The sequence below is a fragment of the Chlorocebus sabaeus genome, chromosome 25 (assembly GCF_047675955.1).
Source record: "Chlorocebus sabaeus isolate Y175 chromosome 25, mChlSab1.0.hap1, whole genome shotgun sequence".
NCBI classification, from domain to species: domain Eukaryota; kingdom Metazoa; phylum Chordata; class Mammalia; order Primates; family Cercopithecidae; genus Chlorocebus; species Chlorocebus sabaeus.
Window position 1 is genome coordinate 63490482 of NC_132928.1, and position 8453 is coordinate 63498934.

Sequence of the window (8453 nt, forward strand, 5' to 3'; positions counted from 1 at the left end):
TGCTCCTGGAGTCCCTTGGCTCTTCTCATCACCACTAGATTTGGTGTTGTCCCCTTCAGAACCACAGTGATGACCAGAGTTATCAACACTGACGTGGCCAAGCTTGTGAAGGGCTGTCTCCACCAGTTACAACTCCCATTGTAGGGTTCCCAGAATGCTGGCTTTGTGCACTTGCTTTCTCTTTGTCTCTCTTTCTCTCTTTTCTCTCTCTCCACCCCCTACTTCCTTGATTCTTACAGCTTCCTTGCTTAACAAACTCAAGACATGACCCAAGAACCTAAGTCGTAGGCATTTGTAGGGTCCCCACTCCAAAACTATCCAACCCTCTAATAATCACTCAGAGTCCCAGGGCAAACCCAAGGCACCTAAGCCCCTTGTTGTCTCAGGTGAATTCCCAGTGCATCAAGGTCATCTTCTGGGAAGGTAGGATCACCTCTCAGTCAAGACACGTACATCCAGTGCCTTTGAGTCTTTCATTCTCACTATCCTTTTTTATTCATGGAAATTTTTCATTTTATAAGGTTCATTTTTATGTGTTTTTAATAAAGAAACACATGAGGTTGTCCCCTCCTCCTCCCCCACACTCTTTCCTACACCAGTGCAGACCACATTTACCCCAGCCTTCAGGCTTTGCCTATAAATGGGCTCTGGCAGCAGCCTGGGTCTACAGACTCCCTAGGTGGATACAGAGCCACACCTCCCTCTACACCCTCCTTCATTAGGGACTCTCTTTAATAGCTCTTTCATGGAGTTTCTGCCTTTGTTTCACACAAAAGCCTCTTAGGGCAGGCAGAAGCCTCTGTTTAGATGGGGCCTGTGTCTCTGGGGCATTGTTCTGCCAAAGGCTACAGGAGATTATTATTTACAGCTTTTTAATATCTGCTTTCCATTCCTAGCCTCTCAAGAAGCAGTAAAATGGGAGATACACTTGCAGCTGCTCTAGAAAATCACCTGGCTTTAAACAAAGGCTTCTAGTGACTTGGTTCCAACCCTCTCGGTGGGCCCAGGTCGGGGGTTCCCACATCCCTGTAATTATGCTTTCTGTTCCAAAGGGATCTGAGGCCACTCCTTTGAATTGCCTGAAACAAGGTGGCGTATTTATGTGTAAGCAAGCCAGAAAGCCAGCAAGGGCAAGCCCACGGACCTTCCAGGTGGGATGGCCCCAGTACCTTGAATAAATCCAGGAGCCTTATAGCACTCAGGGCAAGGAATCCATCAATAAAACATCAAAGGCCGGTGCCATTAGAGGAGGCGAAGCAGGATATTTTATTCATGACTGTATTTTGAAGGGGCTTGCTCATGACTCACAAATTATTCATGAGCTTTTTCTATTTTTAAATGTAAATTACAAGGGTGTTTAAAGGGGCGGAAGTCCTACACCCTTCCCTTTGGTACCACTCTGCTATTTTTGGGAAAGACTGCCTCATTTCAGGTAGCCCTGTCCCATGGCACACAGTCCCCATTGTTATGACCGAGGGCCTCTCCCAAGCAATTGGAAGGCAGGTTGAGCATCGGCCCCCAGGCCTGCCTTTCTGCTGCTCATTGTACCTACAGCTCCTGGCCAATCAGTACCAGAGACCATCACTGTGACAGGGCTCATAGGGACCTAGAGGTCATCTCCTACATCACTGATGAAAATACCATCTGTAGACCTGCTTCTGAATCCCCCAGGGCAAATCGGTTCAAAGTACAGATTCCTGGGCTTCCATCTGACTTTCCAAACTAAAATTTCTGGTGGGGTCCAAGGATCCACATTTAAATAGGTTCTCTGAATAATTCTTATACACATTGCAGTTTCAGGAGCACTGAGCTAGTCCTGTGGTTTTCAGACTTTAATGTGTTTGTGTATTAGCATTACCTAGACAACTTGTTAAAACACAGATTGCCAGGCCCCACCTGTAGAGTTTCTGATCCAGAAGGTCTAGGGTGGGGTCTGAGAATTTGCATTTCCAACAAGTTCTGAGTCAATGCTGATGCTGCTGGTCTGGAGACTGCACTTTGAGATATGGAGACTGCACTTTGAGAACAGTTGAACTAGTTTATCACCCTCCTGAAGACTCTTGAGACCCAGGTCCATACATCTGGGTAAGGGATGTGTTCAATGAGAACGCAGGTCTCCCAGCCCCCAGGCCTATAGGCCACTATTCACCACTGCCTCTCATCACATCCAGGAAGCCTTTCTCACTTTTGTGCTTGTTCCCAGGGCCCTCTGGCCTGCCAGAATATGGCCAGAGCAGTGACATCTGTTGAATATCATGAAAACTTGAAGAACAATTTGCAAAGTCCTTCTTTTCAATCCCTAATCCCAGAATTTTGTGCATATGTTATAGAGGCACCTGCTTTAGAGGGTCTTACCTGCATTTCTTCATCCAACATACACCGATTAAGCACTTACTGTGTATCCACCAGGAATGCAAACACACAGAGTTCCTGCCCTTAGAAACCTGACAGTATAGAGGGACCAGCACAAGCCGATCATCTGAGCATGTTGCAGCTCTGGGCAATGATGGTGTCTATGGGAACCCTAAGAGGGCCACGTAAACCAGCCTGGGTTGAGGTGAAGGATCCCAAAGAAGAGCAACACTGGAGCTGAGTGTTGAAGGATATAAGGAGTCAGCTGTCGAAAGGAGTGAGAGGCTAAGCAAAGGAACAAAGTTGAGAAGTAGCACTGGTCAGGGCTGAGCCCAGGAGCAGGGGTGGGGTATGGGTGGCGGTGTGCTGCAGGACCTCAGTCTGTGGTGGCAGCATCCCTGAAATGTCAGAGCAACCCATCCAGTCCCTGTGGAGGGCATGGTGGGAAGCAAGCAGGTGGGATTTGGAAACGAGGCACTTCCTCAGTTTTTGTGAGCTGGGCTAGAAAAGAGAAGAATGTGGAACCACAGGCCTATGACACACCATGACCTTGACCTTGAGCATCAGCTTTTGGAAGAGCATTGCTCCAGTAGGGAGGGAGTGAGGACTTGGGTGGCAGACAGGAAGTTGGCAAGGTTTTCTGGATAGACCCTGCAGCTGGCCTTGAAGAAGCCAGATCCACTGATTGGCCTTCAGGAGAGTCCTCAGACTCATGTGTGCAAAGGGCTTTTTCTGCCCCTGCCTCCCTGTGGCCAGATTAAACCCATTCTTGAGGCCCAGCTTAAACATGTCCTGTCTCAAGAAGACTTTCCTGATCCACTATTTAAAAGTAAATTTCCCCTCCTATCTATGAACTCCTATAGCATTCTCTCTCTGCCTCCCTGATATTATACATACTTTTCTTGTGTGCTTGTCATTTCCTCGACCAGAATAAGGTTCCTGAGGGCAGAGAGTTTGTCGTTCATTTTTATGTCAGACACATAGCATCTGGCATAATGCCCAGCACATAGTAGGGGGTCAAAAGATGTTGAATAGATGAAGGAATGAATTGAGTAAATAATTGAATTAAATTATTTCCCATCATGGCCTCATTCCCAGGAAGCAGACTAACCACCATGTGGTTGGAATGAATATCCAAGAAGAGCTTACTCTTGATTATTGGGTGTTACTCATAGACAACCAGCCTTAGTAAGGGATGGGGCCCTTACCAAACCTCCCACAGACCAAAACCCTGAATGAGTGATGCAAAGCTGTTCAGCCAGAGCCCCTGGTACCCAACCAATAGACAAGGGCCTGTAGAGTGCCGGATCCATCAGCAGCTGACAGATCACTCCGTATATGCTCTGCAGATAATTAGCTTGTGTGCACTGGGGACTGCAGGCATTTTGGGAAAATAATTACAACGGGTTAAAAGCCCCGTCAAAGCAAAATCAAAATGAAATCAAAGGGACTGCTGAGGTCAGGCAGGGGATGCTCTGGTCTTTGAAATCCCATCAAAGTAATTAGGAAAGGAAGGTTGGGGTGAGAAGGGGAAAGGATGAGAAAAGAAGAACAAAATCAAATTCCTGCCCTTATTAGATTGTGGAATTCTGGGCAGGTGCAGACCCAGCCTGCCAGATAACAGCCCATTTCTGTCTCTTCCCAAAGTCAGAAGCAGCGGGTGTGCAGGTGCCGCACACATTACCCACTTCCTTCACTATACACACACACACACTCCGATCCCTCTTCCTCCTCAAAGCCGATCAGGACGGATGACTTCAAGGGAAAAGCACTGCTGTGGAATTGCTGGGAAAGGAGGACCACTCTAATTATTAACTCACGAAATCAGGCAATTCTCTGTTAAGCGGCGATTGCAAACCCAGGATTGGGCCCGGCTCAGAAAGATCATGTAGAAACTATAAGACTCATCCCAGCCATCAGTGACTTATCCCTCACTTGGGGAAGAAAACTAAGGCACATGAAACAGTTGCAGAAACCACATGGCAAGCTGTGAGTCACTGTGAAGCCATAGCCTGCTGAGCAGGTGGGTGCACTGGCCATCCCTCCCAGTGCACACGATAAGGGGGTGCAGTTGCACTGAGGATTTAGAAACAATGAGGTGACTCAAGGGAGGTCTGCTTTTTCTTTTCACCATTTTTACAACTCTTATTATCTGTGATAAAATATTCCTCCTCACAGGAACAGAGGCCCTGCGGCACCCTCTCTCTCCTCATATACCTCTAGTGTTAAGATTAAGATTGCCAAAACAAAGAGGAAGTTAACATAGATTAGAGTAGTTGGGAAGGCTTCTCAGATGCAGAGGGCCAGAGGTTAAACCTTGACGTGTAGTGAAGATTTGAATTGCAAAGGGTAAGTGTAAGGATTCCAGTCAAGGTTGCACTTCTGTGTCTGCTGCGTTGAGGAGCATTTCCCAAGCCAAGGACTCCTGATTGTCACAAGTCAGGGGAGGAGGAACCTCCTGACTGGCACTCTGGGGCTCCTTGTGGGGCTCTAACATAGAAGGAAGAAGCATGTCTCTTCCAAGCAGGCCCTGGGGTGTGCCTGGGGCACATGAGGGAAAACAGGCAAGATACTTGGAAGAGAAGCAGGATGTAGTAGGGAGCTTTGATTGGGTCCCAAGGTACTGAAATGAAATGAGAAAGCACTTTTAAGAAATAGAAAATGGAACAGACAGCAGAGTGATTCCTGGAATCCACAGAACAAGTAGCAAAAACTGAGAACCCTCTGTCCTGGGAACAGCCTCTCTCTCAAGGCTCAGAAGCTGTGTCACATCTCAGCAGGAGGACCTGAGAGGCAGCTTCGAGTCACTGGAGGGCTGTCAGGAGGAAGAGAAATGAGTCTCGCTGTGTAGCTTCAGAGGCAGAATTAGGCTCTGTGGGTAGAAATTACAGGGAAGCAAATTTCAATACAACATTAGCCTGATGTTTTTTTGCCATTAGAGATGTCTCACAGTAGGGTACACCGTTTGAGAGGTGGTGAGTGCCCGGGCACTGTGCATGCTCAAACAGTAGCTGGACGACCACTCATTGGAGGATTGGAGCATGTTGCAAGGAACATTCTGGCCAGGAGCATGGGTCTCGGGAGTTGCCTGCTAATGCATAATGCTAGTAATAGCTCTTCATTTGGAGGAGGCTGTTGCATGACTCAGTCTCCAGGCTTAGCCTTCCCTTTTGCATAAAGAGTTTTGGGGGTCCTGAGATTTTTTATTTTCCTTTACAGAGGATCGAAGGATGCTATTTTCCTTTAAGAGGATTGAAGGGGACATTCTAACAGCGAGCATGGATCTCAGATTTCTCTTTAAGTCTGAAATTCTGTAATTCCAAGCCCCATCCTTGACCAAGCTCTTGCATTTATGCTATTCAGTGTCTAGACTCACCCAAGCCATTCCTGGGAATATAAATGACAATCTTCAGGGATACGCCCCCCCCGTTGGCCCACTACAGCCTAGCCATCCATCACTAGAGGAAGGCCAGAGAACCATGTGCTTTCCTATTTATTAACAATCAGGGTGAATCACCTAAGGTCAGGAGTTCAAGACCACCTGGCCATCATGATGAAACCCTGTCTCTACTGAAAATACAAAAATTAGCTGGGTGTGGTAGCACACAGCTGTAATCCCACGTACTTGGGAGTCTGAGGCAGGAGAATCACTTGAAGCCAGGAGGCAGAGGTTGCAGTGAGCTAAGATGGAACCATTGCACTCCAGCCTGTGTAACAGAGTGAGACTGCATCTTTTAAAAAAAAAAAAAAAAACCGGGTTAGTAAAAAGAATGCAGCTATGGGAACAGGAGACCTAGGTTCTACTCTTCAGCCTGTCCTTAACGAGCTCTAGAACCTTGGGCAGATCTCTTCTCTGGCCCTTACTTTCTTTATTTATCAAATGAAGATGGTTCTGAGTAGTCCTCTCATTCTTGTCAGGTCAAATCAATTCTCTTATTCTCATCATACTTTATTGAGAAAATAAAAGCCATCAGGTAAGAATTGCCCCACCTTCCCATCTGCCTGTCTCTAAAGCTGCATACCCTGCCTCCTCCTTTGTTTAGCTGGAAAAGTATCTCCACTCCTCTCTAAAGTCAGCTTCTCCAACTTGTGCTCTGGCCCCTGCATACGCGAGAGCACTTTAATCCTGAGTTATCCTCTCACTTTCCTGTATCTACAGCTTTCTCCTCCCTACCAGGTCATTCCATCAGCATACACACATGCCAAAATAGCAACAAAATACATTGTGTGGACCTTATTCATGTTCTGATTTTTTAAAATACACCTCATGAAGGCCGGGCACAGTGGCTCACGCCTGTAATCCCAGCACTTTGGGAGGCCAAGGCGGGTGGATCACGATGTCAGGAGATTGAGACCATCCTGGATAACACGGTGAAACCCCGTGTCTACTAAAAATAATACAAAAAATTAGCCAGACGTGGTGGCACGCACCTGTAGCCCCAGCTACTTGGGAGGCTGAGACAGGAGAATGGCGTGAACCCAGGAGGCCGAGCTTGCAGTGAGCCGAGATTGCACCACTGCACTCCAGCCTGGGGCAACAGAGCAAGACTCCGTCTCTCTTTCTCTCTCTCTCTCTCTCTCTCTCTCTCTCTCTATATATATATATATACACATATATATATATATATATACACCTCATAAAACCATTTATAAGACAATCAGGGAAAAATAAACTGACAAAATATTTGATAGTATAAAGAATTTTTTAATTTTAGGTGCAATAATACTCTTATGTAATTATGTTTTCTAAAATGCTTTCTTTTAAAATAATCCAAGATATAGGATGAGTAGTGGGGTTATGGATGAAACAATTTTTCATATGTGTTGATAATTGTTGGCATTACAGGATGGGTACATAGGAGTTCATTACACTATTTTCTCTACCTTTGTATATGTTTGAAATTTTCCAGAATAAAAGTTATAAATAATAAACAAATAAGGGGCCAGATTCTCAGCAGATTTTACACCACATCTTGGTAGGACCTTCCCAGGGTTCTAGATGTTTTAACAAGGAGACTTAGGTTGACTCTATAGATAGGAGGTCCTGTCCCCCAAAGTCCTGTTCAGCAGGCAGAGAAATGGGTGGTGTGCCCCAGGCTCCCTCTCTGCAGCCCTGGGATTGCAGGATCCCCAAATCCTAGCAGAGGAAGTAATCAGGTCTTACAGAGAGAGATGTCCAAGCCAGGAGCCCTCCATCAGCCTGCCCAGCTCTCAACCCACTGGAGGGCCAAGATAACTCCCATTTATCCAGTGCTTTACCACTTTCTTACAAAACTTCACACATGCCTAATCTCATTTCATCCTCACCATCCCTTTGAGGTTTTTCTCATACTCCTCCATTTTGTTAATGAGGAAATGGAGACAGAGAATAAAAAAGTGACTTGCCCAAGGTTATTCAGCTGCTAAAAGGCATAGCTTGGACTTGAACCCAAGTCTTTCTCCACAAAAGTTGTATTCTTTCCATGTTTCCATACTAACTATAAACTCCTTGAGGGTAAAGACTACATTTTTGTTTTCATTTTTGAATCCCAAATATAATAATCATTCTGGGAACATAATAAGAGCTCAGTAAAAGTCTTCTGGATGAATGGATGGGTGTGAGCGGTGCCCCCATGTTCAGTGTAGATACTTCTTCTCTTAAGCAAGTGTTTATCACATTCTGTGTTGCAGGCATAATATGCATGGCTGCTGTCTCCCCTGATAGATTGTAAACTCCCCAGTGGCCAGGAGGGGTCTTCCATGCCTCTGTGGCCTCCAGGAGACCTGGGTAAAATGGTTGGGAAAAGAGGGACAGATTCCTTGGGCATCGTAGTGGTAGGAGTCTCCATAAGAAGACACTTAATACACTTGTCATTTTTCTCTCAATGAAAGATTTTAGTTTTATTGTTATAAAATAGATAGAACCATAATTTTTTACTCACATGCTGATTCCTTAAGCCGTTGGCATATATTACATATCACTTCTCTGACTTTTATAAATTATTTCCTCCCTGTCGTTGAAAAGTCCAATTGGGATGTTGGCAACCACATCCCTTTTTGTCACTCCATAGGCCCCACTCACTTCAGGGTTCAACACTGGGCAGGCTAGGATCCTTCTCCAT